General features: G+C 40.6%; 1 protein-coding gene across 2 annotated transcripts in view; it reads left to right on the plus strand.

The window, feature by feature from the left end:
* The window catches only part of SMAP1 (small ArfGAP 1), a 311,133-nt gene that overhangs the window by 203,584 nt on the left and 84,014 nt on the right, over positions 1-23,535 (plus strand). The gene's annotated exons all lie outside the window — the stretch shown is intronic.

A 23,535-nucleotide genomic window follows, 5' to 3' on the forward strand; every position in this document is an offset into this window, starting at 1 on the left:
CAAAAAACTACATTTTGGCTTCTCTGGCGTCGCTTGGATAGCCATGTGCCAGTGTTTGAAATGCAAATGACTTAAATGTATATCAAGGCTTCATTTGTGTCTGCTATTTTAAACAATATTCTTTGATCTAAAACATGAATACATCCTTGATCAGTTGTTAGTGGTGCCAAGAAATGGGTACTAATTTATTACCAGAATGGAAGACAAGTTGATGCATTGAATTCTGTTACTCTTTTCTAAGTGTACAAGTAGCCTGTTCAAACAAAATTGGCCCTTTTTTTCAATACACTTGTAAGAATTTATGTTCCTTTTTTGTATCTAATAAGCTTTTCCTTTTCAAGTCTCTGCAACTCGTTTCTCTTTTAATGTTCCGCTGTACAATAGTCATGTGTTACTACCATATCTTTGCTAGACGAGCCATTTTCTGTTGGGTGTTGTCACATTCAGAAAGTGAATAGTGTCTTAAACGAATGTGCTGCCATTCTGCGCTTCTGAAGAATAAATGTAATACTATAAATCTGGATCCTTTAAGGAATTTGCAGTTTTTTCTTTGTTTTTTAGCACAGCATACTGTTGGTTCTTTTTTGGGAAAAAAAAACAAAAGCTTCGATTTATATGAATTTGATTCATCTTGCTAGAGATTTCTCAAAAGTGCAACAGTTGTAATTGTTGCATAATGCATGCTTATTGTTATAGAGAGTGTGATCTGATAAGGTTATGAGCTGTCAGGAAAAATTCATATCTGCAGGTCTGCTGCAAGCTCATTGCAAATTGCCAACATTATGAGGTTTCGTTTCTCCCCTTTCCTTGTGGGATTTCTCAGATGTTTATGCAATCATTTACGGCTTTATTGCAAGCTAGGCAATAAACAGGAAAGAATCCAATTACTTTATGCACAATGCTTACAATTCCTATTTAATGAGAGCAAACAAAGACTTTTGTTCAGCAAGCATTCAGGAATTACAAGTACTAGTGGGTAAATTGGAAATGACGGTGAGTTAAAAGATAATAATCAAGTGCTCAATACAAGCAACTCTCAGGTTATCAATGCCAGGTTGGCACCCTATTGTTCTTTTCAAGGTTTGAGGGGGACCTATTGCAAGAGAGTGGAACTCTTTTTAGCTTTCCAGTTACTTTTTCCACTTGTTCACTATTTTGAAAAACAATGTACCCATACGTTGATACTTTGACGCTAAATACCATTGTTATGGCAGCACCTAGCTGCCATAACCTGGTATTTTCAGGAACGCTGTGAGTTTCTCTTTAAGATAAGTGGTCTCCGCTGTGAATTCGCCACAAGATCACTTTCATCGGTGGCGGGAGAGGTGCCCACAGCCCTCGCACCACGGTGGTCTCCGCTGCTTACCGGACCCGCCGGTAGTGGCGGAGACAATTGCATCCTTTACCTTTCTTTTTCTTTCTCTCTCTCTCTCTCTCTCTCTCTCTCTCTCTCTCTCTCTCTCTCTCTCTCTCTCTCTCTCTCTCTCTCTCTCTCTCTCTCTCTCTCTCTCTCTCTCTCTCTCTCTCTCTCTCTCTCTCTCTCTCTCTCTCTCTCTCTCGCTCTCTCTTCTAAACACAGGAGATTCACAGGACTTCAGCCACGTCCATATATGAGACCAATGTTCCAGGGACTGCTACAGGGGGAATGACCTCAGGCCACTTTGGGTGTCGAATATGATCAAGAAGGTGTGTCGGTCACCACACGTAGCCTCCAGGCTTTTTGTTTCATACGTGTGCCCCCCGGGTGACCAGTATGTAGCAAGTCCCAGAATGTCTCCGGAGGGTCTGTGAAGCGATCACCATAAAACATAACCATAAAAGTCTCCCCATAAAACACGATTGCCAGCCACAGGTAATTCCATACGCCTACTGAAATAAGGTTCATAATCCTGTGTGACAGTTTCAGGCCAACCGGAAGTAGGAAGGAATCCTTGGTTGTATGGGCTGCTATCTCTCCAGAAGACGAGAAGTACAGGCTGGTGCAAAAGCAACTCTTGAATGGTGGAGAAGAGTCCATCGACGTTCCCATCAGTCGGGACATTGCGTCCGCATCATAACCGCAATACTGGATTTTGTAGCTGTATGCTCCCAAGAATAGGGCAAAGCGTTGGAAACGGGCCGCAGTCATCTGAGCAATGCCGTTTGTCGGGGCTTAAGATCTGAAGGAGTGGTTTATGGGTCAGTATGGTGAATTCCCTACCATGCAGGTAAAGATGACACTTCCTAATTGTCCAAATTAGCGCAAGAGCTTCTTTGTCAATGTGTGAGTAATTGCTTTCTGCCTTTTTTTTTTTTTACCCATCTGGTAAGATGTGAGATGGTACAGTCCCCAGACCATAGGGAGAGGCATCGCAAGCCAAGGTGAGAGGCTTATGGAGGTCATAGTGCACGAGCATGCGTTACCCAACAGCTTCCTCTTGGAAACATCGAAAGCATGTTGGCATGCAGCCGACCAGTCCCATCTGGATTGTTTCTCCAAAAGCTTGTTCGATGGAAACATGGTGTGTCCCAGATCTTGCAGGAATTTGTGGTAATAGTTCAGCAAGCCAAGGTGTGATCGCAGCTCCTGGACGTTGGTTAGGGCTGGAGCTTTGACTAAAGCATCAACCTTGGCTTCCGTGGTGTGTATACCCTCTGCATCCACAAGATGGCCACCAAACTCAATTTAGGCACCATTAATTGGCATTTCACGAAGTTCACTTTTAGACCTAATGTTGTGTTCCTGGTCCATCTTCCCCATAAGGAGAATATCATCTAGCGGGCACTGCGTGAAAGTATTGTCCGCCAAAATCTCATCCGTTTTTTCGTTGCCATTTTTTTTCCATACAGTCCCTTGTGAGCGTTTGGTTGTTAACTTGCGGGACAAAGGATGGACTTCAAACTGTAAATATGCTTGTCTGAGATCAAGCTTGGTGAACTTTGGACCCCCTACAAGAGTCAAAAATGTAATCTACTCTGAGTAGGGGATTACTGTTCTATCTCAAGTTCGGAGTTCAGTGTAATGCGGAAGTCTCCACAAATGTGTGCAAGTCCCCATTCGCTTTCTTTAATGGCACAACTTGTGATGCCCACTCGCTGTGTTCTACCTTCGAGATGACACCTTGTTCCTCCAGCTGACTTAGTTCAGCTTCCATTCCTGCTCCAAGTGTGAAAGGTACTGTCTGAGCTTTGAATCACTTGGGCTGAGCGTTGGGTTTTAGCTTGAGTCTCACATAGTCATGCTTTATTTTCCCTAACTGGTTATCAAAGATCTTTGGGAATCGCTGCTTCACGGACACCACCCATCCCGCATCATTTCCTAATGGAATTGTAACGTTGTTGCAGATGGTTTGACAATGTCTGGTATACCAAAGTGAGCAATCTAGTCTCTCCCAAAGAGTCCCCCATGTTCTAGGATATATAGTGGCAGTTTTTGTCAGACCCTTGTAGGATATGTGTATTTTAGCATAACCCAGTGGGTGGAACATCTGCTTTGAGTATGTTTACAGTGTGGTATTAGGCGGACAGTAGTTCGGGTCTGAAGTTGTCTCCATTGTTTCTGGGTAATAACTGAGACGGCTGCTCCTGGATCTACATCTATCTTGCATTCCTTTCCCTCAACGGTTACCTCTAAAGTCATTACGGAGGGTGATGAATGCATGTGATGCATGTCTAATTTGCGGAGCACTTCCTCTGACTCAGATGATGTATATCTTCCCACCATAAATGTCTTTGTCCTTGGGGTTCAGAGATTGTTTATCTCACACCTTCTTGCTATGGCACACCTGTTTAAGATGGCCCGTCTTAACACAATTATGACAGGTCTGATCCTTAAACCAGCAGACTTTGTAGTCATGGTCTGTCTTCCCACAACAGTAGCAAGCTGACTCCTGGCTTGGGGGAGTCTATATTTCCAGTTTGCGGCAGTTGGCTTGACTGCTGTTCTGAAAACTTCCTCTTTCACCTCTTCCCTTCTGCCCTGGGGGTTAATTTTTTCCATGTTTCACAGCCATTTCCAGCACTAAAGCCTTCTCTGTTGCCTCTTTCTCTGTTAACAGTCTCTTTTGGCTGAACTCGCTATTCCATCCCATGACAAACTTCTCTCTCAGTGCAGTAAGTACTCCATGAAAGAACAGGTAGAGGCTAGTCTGTGAAGGGCAAGCACATAAGCCTTAATTGATTCTCCTGTCTGCTGCTGCGGCTAATGGAACCAAAATATTCCAGCCTAAACCTCCTAGAGATTGCAGAAAGTGATCCTCTAACAGTGTCAAGAGCTCTGCCAATGTCTTAGTTGCTGGTTTTACAGGGGAAAGGTGATCCCTAAGAATGTCATATGTCTTGGCACCAACCACTGTAAGATATACTGCTACTTGCCTGTCATCAGAGATGGCATTTGCACTGAAATTCTGTTCCAGTCTCTCAACCCAGGAACTCCAGGATGTCCTCCATCAAATTCACTTAATGTCCTTATCAATGACATTTCCTTGCTGGGCTCTGTGAGTGCTTTTATCCAGGTGGCAATCCACACTGCCTTTTGTGTGTCCATAAAGAAAGTGTATCCAAATATCATAGCAATATCTTAGAAATCCTTCCTCCAGTCCATAAAGTGTGCATAGAAATCACCCTGCAGTATGATCCACCAGTAACATAAGAGAATCCACCACCCTGTGATAGTTAAGGGTGCCTGTTGCTAGATCTGATGGATCTTGCAGCAGGCTGATAACTAGGGTTTAAAAAGACGCTGAATCGGACCGGCAAGATCTTCCAAGCAACCTCCAGCTCTATAGCTAGCTGTGTAGTGAACTACGTGCAATCCCACCCAAACATGAGTTGTCACCTCTGTTTCTTCCTAACTCATTTCAGTTACTGAACACGGCTTGATCTTGATGGGACCACCTAAGGTGGGCATAGTAAGTGTGGCCTGAGGGTGGAAGTAAAAGTTATTTAATGCATTTGGCTTTTCATGTGGTATTACAAAAGAAAAGTTGGTATCCTAACGCATGTTTTAAAATTCTTTATTTTGAAAAATCAAACTCTTAAGCCCATTCATTAAAGACATCTGCTTGCCACTGCTTAATTTTTAAGGTATAGAAAATTTAATATGTGCATTCATGTTGACAATTGTTTTTACTCTGGCACCCGATTGTGTTGTACATTACAAATGTCCGGTGCCAAATCTTTGTTACAATTAGTTCAATTGTGAAACGCCACAGGGCAATCACTTTTGAACAGTGAAATATGCAAGTGGAACATTTAATATTATGCAAAAATAGCTCAAATTCGATGGTAACTTGTAATACCCTGCTGCTAAGCTTTGTAGCTGGAAAATGAAATTGTGTAGCTGCTTCCTCTAAACTGCTGTTTCTTGAAGAGCAGGTCTACAGCAGAAGCTTGCAAAATTAACTTGTTTTATACTATTCTTTGTTGTTGTAAAGGTCTTGCCTTTATAGAGTGCATTAACCTGCTGAGAGATGTAAAAGGACATAAATAAAATCTGCTTTGATGTGGGCACTGGAAAGCCTCAATTTACTCAGTAATGCATGTCATGTTTTATTTAGTGGCAAATCCAACCTTGCCCGATTTTTGATTTTAAATGGCTGTGTACTATTTACATATGTATAAATATAGACAATACATATAAACGCATGAACATACAAAGATGACAAAGTTCAACTTCTTTGGCAAAATATTAAATTCACAATGCAGATGGATGAGCTAAAGCTTTACAGATTGTTCCATTAGGCCTGTGAATACATCTGTACTGGTATATCATAAGGCACCAACTTAACCTAATTTTGATTAATGAATGTGAATGTCCTTGTCTTAAAGAGGTTGTAAACCCTCAGCTACTTTTTCTATTTTTTAGTTATTCTATTAGCCATGGTCATTGCAATGCTTATTACATTTATTATTTAAAAAAACGAGGCCCGCAAATACCTGTTGGCTAGCATTCTTTTTTTTCACTGTTTCCGGGTATAGAAATCGCCATTCTAGCTCCTGTTCATTGCTTCTCTTTCTGATGTCACTTCCGCCCTTACTGGGTCTCTGTTAGAAATCTTCCGCATGCATCGTACCGCCGTAACCAAGCCTCGATCTGGATTGCCGTTACCACGGCAACCAATATACTCGTTCCTATGTCTGAGGCTGCAGTGTTGTTCAGTCACATGGGGGGGGGGGGAGTTATCAGAAACAGGAGGACTGTAACATCGCAAGACTTCTCTTCTGAGGACAGAAGGGAAGCTCGCTCATGGAGCTCGCTCACATTTACTGCCGGATATGTAGATGAAAACTAGGCAAGGCTTCAAATGGCCGGATTTGCGGGGCTACAATGCGCAAGCGCGGTGACGTCATCAAAACTAAAAAAAATAATTTACAGCTAATGATGGCGGTGAGTAAACTTTCACATGCAGTGATCAGCTGCTTGTGTTATGTGCTAATTTTTTCAGTAATGTTATATCCGAGGGTTTACAACCACTTTAACTAGTAACTCAACTTTCTTTTGAAACAAATGGCAAATAAAACAAATCTAGCATATACACTTGCCAGACCAACCGTGTTGTAATTGAATATTTTTTAAATTTACCTTTTCTTTTCAGTCTGCAGTGTTTGTAATTTTCTGTAAAATTCAATAAAATAAGGCAACCTGGAGGTGTTCTGTACACCATTGGAAACATCATTTTGTGGTCTTGTGTGATTTGGCTCACCAATTTTCTGCGATTTCTGCACAAAGATGCAAATTAGATTTTAGACATCCTTTGCAACAACTATTTAATTTGTGGTGAGATACTCTCTAAGGGTTATAGTGGTTTTATTGATCCTGTGCTTGGGCTTAATTTGGGTGATTTTTCAACTGCCCCTCCCTTTGCTGATCTCCCCATCATGGCCAAACGCTCTATTTTGTTTAGCTTTCATTTTTAATTTTCTCCTTTTTAAACAGTCTCTTTGACTTTGCTTCCGGTGTTTATTGTATAGAGGGTGATTCCAGTGTTTTATTATATATTGTATAGAGGGTGGTGGTGATGTAGCAGACCTTTACCGTTCAGTTTACGCTGTTTTAATCCAACTGGCAGTCTCTGCTGATGTATGATCTCATACACTATATCTGTATATAGAGTCTGCTATAACTTCTGATGGGTGCCTAGGAATCTCCAGCTTCCACTGTTTTTTGATGGTCATACACCTTCCTTTCCTTTTACTAATTTCCCCCTCTTGCTAAGTCTTTATGTATATATACTTTTTTTGTAGAGTATTTTACATATATACTAGGTGATACTCAGATACTCTTTGAACAGATAGCGCTAAAAGCTATCTGTGGTGTTTGCTCTTGCTGAGCTCTGTGTGGAACAAATAAGCTTCACAGAGAGATAGCGAAGGCAGAAAAAGACTCGCCATGCCTGATGTACAGTGAATGGTCTATATGAGGTCTGCTGCAGTCTGAGGGGAGAATGTTTCTCTGACTCTCCAGTCCGGAGGGGGGGTGGTTTGTCAGTTCTGCCGCTCAGGCTATCATGGGGCTATTCCACTTGGTTCTCGCCCATGGCCGGTATCCCTGCACTCCCGCCAGGTCTCAGCTTGTCCGTCTGAGCTTTTCCACTTTTCCACCCAGAATGCTTTGGACAGGCGCACTTCTCTACAGTGTCGCAGGCGTTTTCCGAGCTCCACCAAACTTCCCGCATCCGACCTTTTGGTAGGTTCCCCCGCTCTTCACACAGGGCCGCTGATTCTCCTCCCCCTCACGACCCTTGTGTAAGATGGGATCAGGGGGCGAGCTGAATCTCTGGTGTCTCTGCACATTTCAATACCAGCGCTCACATCCGGTTCGAGCAGTAAGGTCAGACATGTAGCCGGGTGGTTCGAAGTGGGGGGAGAGGGATCAGTGAGGTGGCCAGGGGCTCCGCCACTGAATAGGACAGATGGCTTCACCTGGAAACTCTTAGCAAGAGCTCTCTGGCAGTGCCATTCTTAGGCTCCTCCCCCAATAAAGTATATGTCCCAAGAAGGTGGATCTGAGAAACCGACAAAGAAAAAAACAAAAAGGGAACTAAATGAAACAGACGGAAGTAAAATATAAGAGCAAAACAGAACATCGCCTATATAAGTACATTTAACAAGTTGAGAATCATTGAAGATCCAGAAAGCGACTCTGAAAAGGGACATAAAGAGGACCAGTCCCTAAAGGCCCTACAAAGGCAGAGATGGTGGCGATGTTCACAGCGTTGCAAAACTACCTAAAAACTGAAATGGCATCATTACTAATGATTTGGGTCACATTGTGACAGGAGTTGAAGATATAGAAAGGGTGGACAGCCACACACACACAAAACAAAGATCTTAAAGGAGAAGTGAAAAGGCTAAAACTCAAACAAAGGGTTTTGGCATACAAAATGGAAGAAGAAAAAACTTGAAGACGCGGCCTACCAGAACCAACTGATAAAGACTTGGTGGAAAAGATGGGGAACATATTTAAGTCCACAGAAGACCAAAATATATGCCAACAGAGGCCCCAAGAGATATTATAAGATTCCAGAACTATGAAGAAAAAATCTAAATATTGGGAAATATGAGGGGTAAGCCACCACTAAAATACAAAAGTGCCAAGCTCCAGATTTTCCCATATGAATTATATGAGACACTAAGAAGGGGGCTGTGAAAACCCCTCTTGGAACTGATGCAAAGCCATGATGTATGGCACAAGTGGGGCTTTCCAGCTTGTTTTGCTGTGCGTCGTATTTTCCAGCACACCAAATTGAGATTCCCGGAAGAACTACAAGAATTTTGCAAATCACTAGAAATTCCTATACCAGATCTACCTGGATGGACATTAAGTAGAAGAGAGGGCAAAAACGCCCAAAAAGATCAATGGCAACTGTTCCCTAAGAAAAAATAAAGTGAACTGAAATGGAACACGGCATGGGAAAGACTGGTGGGGTTGCATGGCTCTGGTGGGGGGGGGAGACAAACAATAGGAACATTTTAAGATCGGATGGATAATCTGGACACCTGGTTGGGGCTCAGGCCTGTCCCCTAACTGAGACGTGTTTAGTGGGAGCACAACCTTAGAATAGAAGGAGCAAATAGTAGTAAAGCAAGATCAAAGATATTACGTGGGTATAATATTTCTACAAGAGACACATATAGCATTAGACACAAATGTTAAATTCTATTCAAAACCCTACCCAACATGGTACAATGGAGACTCCCCAATTAGAGTGAAAAGGGTTGCATAAGGACTGGCAAGAGGTCTCAGATTCACAGGGAATACCTATTTCTGAAAGGAAGCTTACAAGGAACGGAATGTACATTGGCTAACGTCTATTGTCCCAATAAAAACCCAAAAGGTTACTTAAGAGGTTTGGGGAAACGAATGGACTTCAAGAAAGGCATATTAATTACACCATTGCCAACTGGTGGATGTTTGGATGGCTCAACATCCGAGAGTGAGGGATTACTCTTTGCATTCCCCTGTGCATAACACGTATTAAAGGTTCGATTATATCCTGGTGGAACATAGACTTCTGGAAACCGTTGAAAAATCATCTATTGAAATAACATCACTCTCAGATCATGCCCTAGTAATAGTGAAATTGAGACTTATGGGAACACAGAACAGGGAAAATACATGGAGGCTAAATGAATATTTAATACAAGACAAAGAAATGGGAAATAGAATAAACACGAAAGAACAATATATTTTGCTGAATGAGTCCCCTGAGGTGTCAAAAGCCATAACATTGAAAGCAGATAAAGCCTGTATCAGAGGTGTGTTGATATCTACAGGTGCGAGAGAAGGAAAAGGCAATAGAAATGGAAAGGGTAATAAAATGTAGGAGTTGGAACAGACACATAAAAAGAAAGCGTACATCAAAGTACAACAGATATTAACAATAAATACACCAACTAAAGACCTAATAGAACAAGAAAGGTGGCAATGGGGGAACAAACAAGGAAAATATCTCACGAAAATCTTAAAAAAAATAAAAAAAAGTTGTTATATAGAAAAGATGAAAAATATGAAAGGAGAGATGGTGTATAAAACTTCAGAAAGAGCAGAGGTTTTCCAAAGTTACTAGGGCACACTATACTCCGTAAGGGGGAAGAAGACGAGTAGCAGAGGAAGAAAGGAAATGAACACAGGAATACCTAAATGAAGAATTCAAACACCCAATATCAAAAGAAGAGATCAGAAAAGCAATACGTAGTACAGCAACAGGAAAGAGCCCTGGACCTGACAGATTTACAATTGGATATTATAAAATATTTAAAGAATAATCCCCAAAATTCGTGCATACCTGAATAAATTGGGGGAGTGGGAGGAAATGAGGAGAGTCATTTGCGTATGTAACCGTAATACCTAAGGAGGGAAAAGATACATTATGCTCGAATTATAGACCAATAGCATTAATAAACGCAGACACAAAATTGTATACAAAAATCTTGGCAACAAGATTAAAACTGATGCCGGAGTGGATCCATGTGGATCAGATGGGGTTTATACCAGGATAAGAAGGTAAAAACTGCATAAGAACATTACTATTGTTACAGAAAGGGAAAGGAAGAAAGTCCCCAGCTGTCAATAGATGCCAAAAAGGCAAAAAATGTATTGGAAGAACTGAAGACACATGGGGAACTCTCGAACCTAAAAATCAACCCAATAAAGTCGGAAATTTTAAATCGAGGTTTAAGCAATAAGGAGAAATTGGCATTACAGAGGGAATTCCTATTCACTTGAAGGGGGGGCTAGGCAGAACTAAAATATCTCTGGGAAAAATTGTAACTACTTTAATCCTATTAAGTAGTGGTATGTAGTTGGCTCGATACATTTTCCCAAACAAAGTAGAGATTAGGAAAATATCAATGCGCCCACTGTCGTGGATGGGAAGAATAAATATGGTAAAAATGGTAATATTTCCCAAAAATACTGTACATATTCCAGATGATACCAATGGCACATCCACAAACATTTTTTCAGACGTTAAAGACAATATTAAGATGCATAAGGCAGGATAAAAAGCCATGGGTACAGTTTTCACTATTAAGTAAAGATGAGAATCATGGGGGTTAGCAGCACGGGACCTAAAAAGATATTACAACACAGTAATGGCACAAATGATAGAATGGACAAACACAAAAAGTGAAAAAAGATGGGTTAAGAAAATCACATTTTTATGTAAGAATATATGGATTCCACCAAAATATTGAACACTAGATATAGATACACATGATTTAACAAGAAAAGGCCATTCAAAAGTGTTGGACTTTCACAAGGAGCAGACTGAGGCTGGAGTCAGTGCATCAAGAGCCACAGCACACAGACGGATCCTGGACATGAGCTTCAAATGTCTTATTCCTCTTGTCAAGCCACTCCTGAACAACAAACATCAGAAGCGTCTTACCTGGGCTAAAGAAAAACGGACCTGGTCTGTTTCTCAGTGGTCCAAAGTCCTCTTTTCTGATGAGCAAATTTTGCATCTCATTTGGAAACCAAGGGCCCAGAGTATGGAGGAAGAATGGAGAGGCACACACTGCAAGATGCTTGAAGTCCAGTGTGAAGTTTCCACAGTCTGTGTTGATTTGGGGAGCCATGTCATCTGCTGGTGTTGGTCCACCGTGCTTCATTAAGTCCCGAGACAACGCAGCCGTCTACCAGGAGATTTTGGAGCACTTCATGCTTTCTTCCGCAGACGAGCTCTATGGGGATGCGGAGTTCATTTTCAACTTTTGCCCAATATTCTAAGTTTTCGAGTTTCAATCACAAAAAAGTTTTGCAACATGTATACATCGGATTGAACATAAACAACATTGTTGTTATATTAATTTAAAGCCAAATTAACATTTAGTAATCAAAGTATATTAATATGTATTCATATTAATATAAACCATTTAAGATATAGACATAAAAAAAATGGGGAAAAAAATCTGAGTTAAAATAATATCATACAGATAACAATAAGAGCTTTAGTGTAAATTCATAAATGAAGACCTAAATAAGGGTCCGGACTTATCAAATTGACTACCTCTAAGTTGTAACCTGTCTGGTGAATTTCTGAAAATAACCCATTGTAACCATATATTATTCAAGTTCTCTATTGATCCATTAGCTGTTGCTACCAATTCCTCCATGGTGTAAAGTTCCTAAATTGTTTTAATCCATTCTTTAATTGATGGAATGCAGGTGGATTTCCAATATCATGGTATTAAGAGAATGCATGAAGGTAAAAAAAACCTTAAGGCTTTACAACCATTTTAATTCCAAAGGCATGCAGAGCCTGCATTTTTTTATTTGGAACACTGCAAGTTCTTCAGCTGATTAATAATGGGAGTGACTGCATACAACAAACAGCTTTTCCTTCAGAGTAGAAACGGGTAGGACTCTACAGCAAAGTTTGCGGAAATATTTCCCATGGACATAGATTACCCAGAGGGAATTTTTTATTTATTTTTTTTCAGTCAAGTTATTCTTTAAAGCCTTGTGGATACAGATATATGAGATCGTGTTTGACAAAACTGTGTCTTTCCGACCTAAGAAATCAATGACTGTGTGCAGGTATACTGCATGCATTATACTTACTAACTTGATGTTATGGAGTCTAGATTTTCTAAAGTGATCCAATCGGAAGTTATTTCACTGAGACATACCATTGCCTTGTCTATCATCGTATCTATTAGTCTCTTTTACAGGACAGTGTCCGAAACACTGCCAATATGCATATTACACTATCAGGAACTTCCTGTAACACATAAACTGGCCCTTTTTGTTTAGAAAGTTTGCACATTTCTGCCCTAAGATAATCTGGTATGTTCCCATATTTTACTTGGCACATTACCTTTCAATCGTACCACGCAGCTATTTGTAAATGGCAGGTATATGTAAACTAGGGATCATACTATTCCAGATTGTAGCAACTTGGATTACAGGTTTAGGTGAAGGTTCAGTTGCTTATTTTGACTAAGCATTGTAAGCTACAGTATAGTTGGTTTTTGAGGAGTCTATTCGTAGTGGTGCAGTCTACAGTATAATCAGTCATTTAAGGTATAAAAAATTCACAGCCATGCAGGTGAGTTCTTATAAATTATTCAGCGTAGTCACTGCTATTTTATAGCGGTACATTTCTAGCAAAACTGTAAGGCAGGTCATCCAATAAAACACGCGTTCACATAGTGAAGAATTGTGTGGTTCCTTTGGAAGCATTCTTTAAAACTACTTTTTGTGAGTTGTGTTCTGTTTATGATTAATAAACTAAAGGACATTTCTTTGTTATTACAGCGAGCATGTCTGTGTATGTACAGCACAGATACTTGGTGTAATTTTTGTAAGTCTACAAAAAAGATTTGAAGTCAACCCCAAAACTAGTATTGTAAACGGATACCATTGAACTGTTATATCCATCAGCATACTATATATTTGGTTAAGATCTCTGCATTGTAAGTTTCTAAGCTAACCTGCATATTTAGAGCCATTTGGTGAGTATGGGGCATTTTTATCACAGTTTTCACCCAATATTGATACAGCTTTTAACCAAGATTTGCTTGACTTTCATCTTGGTGAAAGTTCAGTGAGTCGTAGGTGGGAACGGGGAAAAACCTTCATAAATAGACCCTATAGCCTCTACATGGATTTTATATTAAATCGATCCAGTGTTGCCCAAAACTGGAGAAACATAACTTGTTTTTAACGGTACAAAACACAAAAATTACCATTTTAATCCATTAACAGCCACTTATATCAGCATTTTGTTTTGTTTCTACAACTCAACTTTCAGCTGCATTGTTTGTTTTTTATTTATTTTTTGCGTTTTTTAAAGTGGTTCCACCCAAAAGTGGCACTTCCACTGATCTGCTTCCTCCCCCTCCAGGTTCCAAATTTGGCACCTTTCAGGGGGGGGGCATACCTGTTTTTTTGAGATGTACCCTTCCCCACTTCCTGGAGACGGTGCTGTCCCTCTGAAATTTTCACCCCCTCCTCCTTCCACTGCTACTGGACCAATTAGCACAGCGCACTTCACGCATGTGTAGTAGGGAACTGGCTGTAAAGCCAAAAAGCTTCACTGCTGGTTTCTCCTACAACGAATGTCAGCAGCAGCCAATCTGAAAATCTTCTGTGGTGCTGACACCATGGGCTCCCTGGACAGGTAGGTGTCTATATATTAAAAGTCAGCACCTACAGTTTTTGTAGCTTATGACTTTTAATAAAAAAATGTTCCTCAGGCGGAACACCTAATTCTAATTGATAAGAATCTTAAAGGGAATCTAACTTATCTGTTCAGAAGTTGGTGTTCAAACCAATCCCTGCTGAGCCCTTTAGATTCTAGGCCAATAAAGACCTTGACTTTGTTATTTAAATGCCAAAGCCTCAACTGTCTGCTGAAGTTCTGGCATTTTGAAAGCTAAAGAACAGGACGGGACTTAGACTCTGGAAGTGATGTGGCTTAATTTGTGCATAAAAGTTTTTAAGGCTTTTGTATACAGCCTGTGATCTAAGGTTTTTCACAGGTACTTGTTTTAGGACTAATTGGGTTTTGTAATTAAGCACTACTGTTATCGTAGGTGCCATTTTGGCAAAGTCGGGTTCACTTCAACAATTTACGGTGTTAAATTTAAAAAGGAATAACCCCATTCCTAATTCACTTCACTTTACTTCTACCTAGAGAAATTCTAAGCTCTCATTAATATTCAATTTTTTTTTTTTTATGACAAACTGTAAGATCTTTCGGTTTCCCTTTGTGAATTATTGGTAGTATGATACATCTTGGCAGCTATGAATACGGCCTGAAAAAATTCCTTGCGTGTGCAGTATCAACTGTGGGGTACCCACATTATGCCCCCTTTTCCTACTGTAGTATAAACTGTTAAAGAACTGTAATTGCAGAGAAATTTATTCACACCAGTTAATTGAATCTGTGTAGTCATAAAACTTGAGCTTGGTAAATAACTTGCAGATCCGACCCCTATGTGAACTGAATGTAGTCCGTCCTTTATCCATTTGTAAAAAGGGAAGAAATGTTTATGCAATATAGAAGGTCACACCAACGTTGCCCAGGGTTTTTAGGTAAGAGTACTGCCACACAAGTTGGGAAAACAATGGTTGTTTTTATAGTCCTATAGACACGAGCAGTAGCAGTTTAGGAGAATAAAAGTCCATCACAAGTTTGATGGCTATGCTGCAAGTTTAAAGCTGAACTTTTAAAGGGGAAGTATGGCCAACACTTTTTTGCCTGTACCTCTCCTGTGGGTCACAGGAGTGCTGACGTCACAGAAAACGGTCCAGGCTCTGAAAAGATCCCAAACAGAAACCTAAATCGGCAGCTGGCTCAGCCTTTCAGCAAGACTAAGAGCCTGAGCCAGCTGCTTCTGCCCCAGCCCAGCGCTCCAGTGAGTGCTGGAGGAGCAGAGCAGAGAGCCAGTGACTGACAGGCTGAGGACCGAGAGCTGAGCAATCAGCATGGTGTCTCGGTCTTGGAAGCGGCGGAGGACAGCTGCAGCCAGGATTGGTTACTTCAGCTGTCTAGGTGTGTTTTTGTCCCCCCCCCCCCAATTCCCATACTTTTAAGACTTAAGGAGTAGTAGAGGGTCTGGTAGTGAGCAATGTGCCATGGTCTGGTTTTGAGAGCACCAGCAATAGATCAGAGCATGCAGATATTACTTTACTAAAATATTACATAGTTGCCTGTAATATGCATTAGTTAGACACAAGATATGTTAAAATCTATTTCACGTATTTGAGAGATGTGTAAGATTTATCCTTACAATTTGTTCCAATTACCAGGATTCCTACCACAGTAAGAGTTTGAGAAGGAGGAAACATCTGTCGGGATAATAATTTTGTGGACGACCATGGATTTTTCACTTTGAATAGATTTCCTAATTTCCTGTTTTGGTTATGGACCAGGAAGTAAAGGAAAATCTTCCCATGGTGCACAGATGGCAAACCAGGGGTTATATATCCCTCCCTAATATATTTAAAACGTAAAATAAAAAGTTTGCTTTTAGTTTTACTTTAGGATGGAGCAGGCTGGAGAAGAGCAATAAAAATGTGTATCCGATATGCAGCATATGAGCAGGGTGGAAAACATGGCTGCAGGCAAATGACAATTAAACAGAATGATGATGCTGAATAAGGTATAAAAAAAAAAACTAAGATGTTTTGCAAAGCAGAGGGGAGACTCTAATAAAATTATTAGAAGAAAAAATTGCTCAACAGCTGAGGAAGTGTGAAACTAAAAACAAATTGAAATCTAGCTTGGTAAGGTCATACACAATGACTAGGTGTCTCTTTAAACTTGTAAAATGAGCCTGCAAGTCAGTCAGTCAGTCAGCATGGCTTCTGCTCTACTTCTCAGCGCTCATTGGAGCGCGAGCAGTGGAGGGGCGGGGAGAGGCTGTCTCAGCAGGTCGCTGAGACTGCCATCAATCGGGGCAGCTGGCTGTTCCCGACTTGGAAGTCGTGATGACGCACTGATGGCAGTGACGTCAGCGGAGAGAGGACTTCAGACCTCTCTCCGCTAAAAACGGGTCACAGGAGTGCAAAACGAATTGCACTCCTGTGACCCAGAGGAGAAGCTCAGGCTGGACTCCGCCTTTAAAAGTGGGGTATGCCTGTAGAACTGTCACTTTCAACAAACACACTGTATTTCTGTAATGGCATATTTATTTTATAGCTTCTCAGCTATACCACTGACTTATTAGGAAAAGGATGGCGTTATTGCGTTGAGTATGGCAGTCTGTATGGGCCAGTACAGCAAGTGCCAACAGACCCACATTGCAGTGCACCACACTTCGTGTAAAAGTACACCTATGCCCGCACACACTCTGCAGAAAAACATATTTACGATATAATGGAAATTCTGTCTCACTGATAATGATGCTTACATGCATGAACACTTTTATGTGGTAGCTTGTGTTCCAGACCTCAAGGCATTTATGCTAAAATCTCAGAGTAGTGAAGTAGAACAGTGCCAGTCTTTGCAGGTAACAATATAGATTAGCTGAAACATTCCACTCTCATTGATTTCCCTTCTTACGGAGGACTATTGAGAAGAGGTGTCAACTGGCTATTGCAAGATCAGGCAGTAGTTGTGTACAGGGGGTCCCCTAGTTACAAACATCCGACTTACAAATGGAGGGAGGGAACAGGAAGTGAGGGGAAATCTACCCCTAGGAAGGGAAATTCACTCCTGTAAGTTACTATGGGAAAAGTGTCTCCACTGATGCTTTATCACCAATCCTTGTTTCCACAATATAGTTGAGACAGAAAGTGAGGTGAAATCTTCTGAGCAGGGGCACAAATGGCAAAACAAACGTTACAAAGGTGTTAACCCTTCCCGATGCTATCCAAAAAGCTTAAAAATTAGTTTTTTTGACTGGAGCTACACTTAAAAAATGTACCTGTTCCAAATTACAAACAGATTCAACTTAAGAAGTTTTATTGCATTTTTATCTTTTTTTTTTTTTTACTACTACTAATGGCGGCGATCAGCGTTTTTTCCGTGACTGCAACATTATGGTGGACACATCGGACAATTTTGACACATTTTTGGGACCATTGTCATTTTCACAGCAACAAATGCTATAAAAATGCATTGTTTACTGTCAAAATGACAATTGCAGTTTGGGAGTTAATCACTAGAGGGCGCTGTAGGGGTTATGTGTGACCTCCTATGTTTTTCTAACTGTAGGGGGGTGGGTCTGGACGTGTGACGTCATTGATCGTGTTTCCCTATATTAGGGAACACACGATCAATGAAGCTGCCACTGTGAAGAACGGGGAAGCTGTGTTTACACACAGCTCTCCCCGTTCTTCAGCTCCGGGGACCAATCGCGGGACTCCGGTGGTGATCGGGTCCTGCGACCGCGGAGCTTTGAAGCGGGGCACGCGGCTGGGCACTTAGAGGACGTACAGGTACGTGCTTGTGCCCAGCCGTGCCATTCTGCCAACGTATATCTGCAGGAGGCGGTCCTTAAGTGGTTAAGGGTACAGTTGCAGGAATTGTTCTAATTCTAGTGATCCACTGAACTAGTAGTCTGGACTCCGCTATTGCAGCTGTGATATTTCTCTCCTGAGAGGTTCACTTTAATATAGTTTCTCTGATACAGCATTTATGGAGCTGCCAGTGTATGCGTTTCTGGCAACTCTTGTATGCTTACCAGTTCCTTGGCTCACTTCCTAGAAATACATACAATATGCCATCTGCTACCTTGCAAGTATATACTTTTTGCTAACAGACCTAACTTTTATGCGGTTAGCGCAAAATGATTTTTTAAAGAACATTGCTTGCTTTCTGGTAAATAGAGTGTGATATGTCTTTATTGTTTAACACCATGCCTATGGGTAGTGCCTATTAAGGTTTTGGCAAGGTGAACTGTTCAAACGTTAACACAGATGTATTTAAGGATCATAACACCTGAATAAATTTGGGGGTCACACTCTCACTGTTTGATTCTATATTTATGTATCCGTTTAAAAGCGAACTAGCAAGTAGAGTGTTATACTGTTCAAAAATTAGAAATGATATGAAATAAAACGGCCATGACCTCTAAAAATCAAGCATTGGTTTTAGGTGGGCTTGCACTTTTAAGCACCTTGTTGTTCCCTTGACTCTTTGATATTTTACTTCTGTGTTGGGCCTTGTTTACATTGATGGTGGAGTTTGCAATGCCTCCAAAAAGCAATTTTCATGTGTTCAGGTGGTGATACCGCCACCTTGTTTTCACCCCTCCAAGGCTTTACTGTTTTATAACAGTTTATTCAGATTCTTACAAATGCCAGTTTTGAGTGGTTCCCCAAAGAGCTGTCACTGTTCTTGTATTATAATCCCTTGCAGTATTTTTAGCTATTGCATGCATTGTTAGTGTCTCAGTAATGGTTTATTTTTCACTGTTTTTTGCATGTGTGTGTTTCCCCACTTCTGGACTGCAAGTGCAGGTTAGTACTGCCAGACAACCACGACAAAGCATTCTGAGAAGCCTCCCATTTTTTTTGTAGGTAGCTGGTCAACCTATGAGAACTTTAGGAGTATTTAGACCTGTTTTGTGGTGAATGAAGTAACTGAACCTGCCCAGCCCTCTAAATATAAGAAAAGTGAAATATTTCTGGTGCTCTTGCTATATAATTTGGGGGTTCTTGTCTAGCAGAAAGACATACAGCGGATATAAAAAGTTCACACGCCCCTGTTAAAATGTCGGGTTTCTGTAATGTAAAAAAATAAGATAATGATAAATAATTTTCCACCTTTCAATATGACCTATAAACCGTACAACTCAATTGAACAACAAACTGAAATCTTTGGTGGAGGGAAGTAAAAAAAATATATGGTTGCAGAAGTGTTCACACCCTTAAACTAATACTTTGTTGATGCAACTTTTGATTTTATTACAGCACTCAGTCTTTTTGAGTACAAGTCTATCAGCATGGCACATCTTGACTTTGGCAATATTTGCCCACTCTTCTTTGCAAAATGCTCCATATCTGTCAAATTGCGAGGGCATCTCCTGTGCACAGCTCTCTTCAGATCACCCCACAGATTTTCAATTGGTTTCAGGTCTGGGCCATTCCTAAACTTTAATCTTCTGGTGAAGCCATTCCTTTTTTGATTTGCATGTATGCTTTGGGTTGTTGTCATGATGAAATATGAAGTTCCTCTTCATTTTCAGCTTTCTAGCAGAAGCCTGATGGTTTTGTGCCAATATTGACTCGTATTTGGACCTGTTCATAATTCCCTTTACCTTGACTAAGGCTCCGGTTCCAGCTGAAGAAAAACAGCTCCAAAGCATGATGCTGCCACCACCATGCTTCACAGTGGGGTTGGTGTTCTTTTGGTTATGTGCAGTGTTGTTTTTGTGGCAAACATATCTTTTGTAATTATGGCCAAAAAGTTCAACCTTGGTTTCATCAGATCATAACCGATTTTTCCCACATGCTTTTGGGAGACTTCAGATATTTTTTTGCAATATTTAGCCCGGCTTGGATGTTTTTCTTTGTAAGAAAAGGATTCCATCTTCCCACTCTACCCCGTAGCCCAGACATATGAAGAATAGGGGAGATTGTTGTCACATGTACCACACAGCCAGTACCTGCAGCTCTTTAATGTTGCTGTAGACCTCTTGTCGGCCTCCCTGACCAGTTTGCTTCTTGTCTTTTCATTTAATTTTGGAGGAACTTCCAGTTCTTGGTAAATGGCCTTACATTTTGGTTTATTCTTTTCCAACAAAGGCTGATCCTACTAAAATTCAGTATCTGTTAACTTTCTTATTGGCTACCACATATCCAAAACTTAGTAATTTGTCCCTCGATGGATGATCAAGAAATATATATTTTTTTTCTTTTAAGCTCCATGTTATTGGCCTTATGCATTGCTTACTTTCAAAATAAAAGCATGACAATTGGAGGTAGTTACACAGGTGCTTTCTTATTTTTTTTGTTTTGTCCAAACCTGCTATAGGCAGCAGTATAGTATAGCAATACTTTCTATATACCTTTGTCCCTCAGTGGACTTCATGGAACGGTTTTGTGGCAAGTATAAAAATCATATTTGATCAGCTTCCTGTACCCAAGTACTATGCTTTGCATAGTGCTGTCAGTCTAACACAGTAGAAATGCCTTCACTGGGATGCAGTAGGTGGATAATCCTCATCAGTTTGCAATTTCTCCTTCATCCATTCACAAACTGGGTGAGTCCTGGAGTAAGCTGTATTTTTATATGTATTTTTTATCAGTGTCTGGTTAAAGCTTGTAGGATAAGTTTTCATTCTACTCTGATTGTCCTCTAAGGCTTCAGGACCCCTGACCCTCTGCCTGGACAGTGCTGATTGGCACTGTGCTGATCACAAGAAAAAACAACTCTAGTAGTACACACCAAACTAAGCATGTGCAGTGTGACTCCAAAGACTCTGCCTTATCAGGAGATGGATTGGGGACCATAAAAGAAAGGGAGGATCAGAGAAGACAGGATCAAACAGCCTTTTTTTACGCGCAGAGGATCAACCCGTTGATCAGGTTCCACGCTGAGTAGAACAAGCATGATTTGCTGAAATATACACACTGATTTTACTGTTTTGGGTTTAGTAATACCTTAAGTGCTATAGTAACTACTGTTCAATTTCAGAAGGTCCATGTTTTAAAAACATGTAGTTTGGTTAAAACTCTTGTATCTGACAGTATGAGCAATTTGCAGATGGGTAGGTTTTGTGAAACTAGGACTTCAATCATTTGTGGAACTTGATGTGAAGCAAATGATATTCTATCAGGTGACAACCATTCTGGCTTGTTTTTAGGTGTTCTAAAACAAAATGAAGTGCTCCCAACCCAATGTTGTCTTCTTGCAGTAGTTGCCTTATTTCTTCTTGTGTCAGAAATGTTGTATGGTTTGTATTTCAACCTTCTGATTGAAAGCTTTATTAGCCAAGAGTTGAATCGATGAAAATTATATATATATTTTTTTCTAAACCCACTACTGACAATTATAGCTACATCCATTCATTACCATTGTGTTTACTTTAGTAGAAAGCTCAGCCAGCTCTTTAAGAGCATCGTAAGACACTTTGGGCTGCAGCAGAAAAAAGTATTATGTATTTTTCTTTTCTTTTTTTTAAGACATCTGAAAACCTTTAATTGCTCAGCTAGGTTAAAGGGCAGCTCTCCGCTCTTTTAATGCCCTTTTACTCCCTGGGATTTTTGTTGTTTTCCTTGAGCTCTTTGTTGCAAAGCCAGTGTCATGGCTTGACAAGCTTAGTTTACCAGTCAAGCCCTCCACCTGTCTCCTCATTGGAGATGGTGACCTTCAGCTTATTCTTAATTATCAGATAATGCCAAGTTTCATAAGATGGTCTCAGAGAAACCTTCAGAAACACATATCTTTGAAATATGGTCTTAATAAGAAGCAAAGCATTGTAGGAGTACATGTGCTGCATTTAGAGGCTACATTTCTACTACACTGCTTGGATTCAAGTGACCGCACATGTTCCACTCGCCACTGCACATGTGTCAAAAATGCAGCAAAAAATGTAACGTGAACCCCTCAAACTGAAATGTATATAGTCTTCAATGCTGCTGAAATGCAGTTGCATTTAAAATAAGCCTATTATAAGACAAATGGTGAGGCTGTTATTGCTGATCTCTACTCCGAACCAGTTTACAAATAAGGGCTTTTCTCAGACTTTCTTAGGCCGGCATACACGGTGCTCATTTCCTGCAACCACGGTTTGTAGAAAAATAAATTTGCAAAAATCCCCCATCAACACATTGCTGACAGGGGAATTGGCAATTAAGTGATTAGCTGATATAGCCGCTAGCGATATCCGGCAGGCTGGTTGTACCCAAGTTGATCCATCAACTTGGTACATTCAGCCTGCCCATTAATGATTCAAACTGTTTTTTGGCTGGCATTAATCAGCTTGTTTAAGATCATTGTCTCAGAAGATATAGAAGCTAATAAGTCAGCAGAGCAGCCAGATAACTTTGTTTTTTAGGAATAGGTTGGCAATGGCAGGCCCCATATTTATCTCAAGGCAACTATCTACAGAAGAAAAAATACACTTTGGATACAGTAGGTGATTAGTGAATGGAAAGACCCATGGCAATTTCCTGATCATCTGTGTCCCATTGGAGGGATGGCAAATAATGATTTGTTCTTGTAACTCTACGGTGTTTAATACCTGTGGTAATGGTATTCATTTATATGAATTAATTTTTTCAATTCGAATGACTCAATGATTTTTTTTCTTTGTTTTTGTGCGGCTCAATCTTTTTAGCAAAAGAGGCAGTTTGAGGGGGAACTAAAAAGAACTGCGGGTGGTGCTGCAATGGTCACCTTTTTTATAAAAAGAAAGAAAATGTTTCAGTAACCCCTTCATGTCTCTAAGCCTTTGTTTGACATTTGTTGCTTACAAGTTAAAATCCTTATATTTTTTTGCTAGAAAATTACCTTTTTTTTTTTTAGCAGAGACCCTAGAGAATAAAATGGCGGTTGTTGCAATATTTTATGTCACACTGTATATTTGCGCAGCAGTCTTTTTCAAATGGAAGAAATACTTTAATGAATATAAAAAAAACAGTAAAGTTAGTATAATGTTATTGTATAATGTGAAATATGATGTTTACACCGAGTAAAAAGATACCTAACATGTCATGCTTGAAAATTGCGTACACTCATGGAATGGCCACAAACTACGGTACTTAAAAATTTCCATAGGTGACCCTTTAAAAATGTGTGCAGCTTAACAGGTTAGAGTTAGGCCCCTTTCACACTGGGGCGGGAGCCACGGTGGCGGTATAGCGCTGCTAAAAATAGCGGCGCTATACCGTCGGATTTGCCGCAGGATTCGGCCACTAGCGGTGCGGTATTAACCCCCGCTAGCAGCCGATAAAGGGTTAATACCGCCCGCAATGCGCCTCTGCAGAGGCGCATTGCGGGCGGTATTGCTGCGGTTTCCCATTGTTTTAAATGGGAAGGAGTGGTATACACACCGCTCCAAAGATGCTGCTGGCAGGAGATTTTTTCTTCTCCCGCCAGCGCATCGCCTTTTTTCAGGTGGTATAGCAGCGCTATTTTTAGTGCTGTACCT

This window comes from Rana temporaria, chromosome 4, assembly GCF_905171775.1.
Source record: "Rana temporaria chromosome 4, aRanTem1.1, whole genome shotgun sequence".
Classification (NCBI taxonomy): Eukaryota; Metazoa; Chordata; class Amphibia; order Anura; family Ranidae; genus Rana; species Rana temporaria.